Genomic DNA, 749 nt, shown 5'->3' with positions numbered 1-749 from the left:
TAACTTTCTACTTAGAGAACATACACAGTTTTGATAGCTAATTCAGTAGTATTTAAGATAGTATTTAATATTTAGAATTTTAAAAACTCTGTCTGTATCTATAATTTTTTTCCTTGTTTACTTTCATTTCAAACTGGTTTATGAAACATTGTATAAACAGGCTCTACAGTGATAAAAAGAGTCAGTATCATTCATTAAGAATAAGGGCTACTGCATCGCTTCTTGGCCTTTTGGCTAAGATCAAGTGTAGTATCTGTTCTTATCAGTTTAATATCTGGTACGTCCTCTATCCGAGGACAATATATTAAATGGATTTTTGGAATTAGGAGATGGAATAGGAGCTTGCTCCGTCCACTCCACGCATCACCTGGTATTGTAGTACTTCCATGGAATGGTGCACCCCCCCCGGGTGAATAAAAAATGTATAAAAAGTTAAAAAAAAGAAAAAAGAATAAGGGCTACTATGTTAATTGATGTATATCTGCAGTATCTAAAATATATTATGTACTTAATAAGTAGGTATGGCACAATGAGTGTCAAAATAAATGAATAAATAAAGGTGTATCCATCATTTTACATATATTTCATTCATTTATATATAAATTCATTTATTATAAATATTTATTATAAATAAATTCATTTATTCAGTTAACTCTGAGTTAATACTATGGGAGATACTATTTTTTTTAATATTATTATCTGAAAAATGAATAAAGTATGTATAAGAATATCCATCTCCAGATGAGAAA

At 28.7% G+C, this 749-nt stretch overlaps 1 non-coding gene across 1 annotated transcript; it reads left to right on the top strand.

The window, feature by feature from the left end:
* Window positions 1-214: 214 nt before the first annotated feature.
* On the top strand, window positions 215-405 carry LOC143678606 (U2 spliceosomal RNA). The gene has a single exon (XR_013173385.1). It is a non-coding gene; the product is annotated as a U2 spliceosomal RNA (small nuclear RNA).
* Window positions 406-749: the final 344 nt, after the last annotated feature.

This window comes from Tamandua tetradactyla, chromosome 3, assembly GCF_023851605.1.
Source record: "Tamandua tetradactyla isolate mTamTet1 chromosome 3, mTamTet1.pri, whole genome shotgun sequence".
In the NCBI taxonomy this organism is placed as follows: domain Eukaryota; kingdom Metazoa; phylum Chordata; class Mammalia; order Pilosa; family Myrmecophagidae; genus Tamandua; species Tamandua tetradactyla.
Note: the sequence above shows the minus strand (reverse complement) of the source record. Positions and strands in the feature narration are given on the sequence as shown.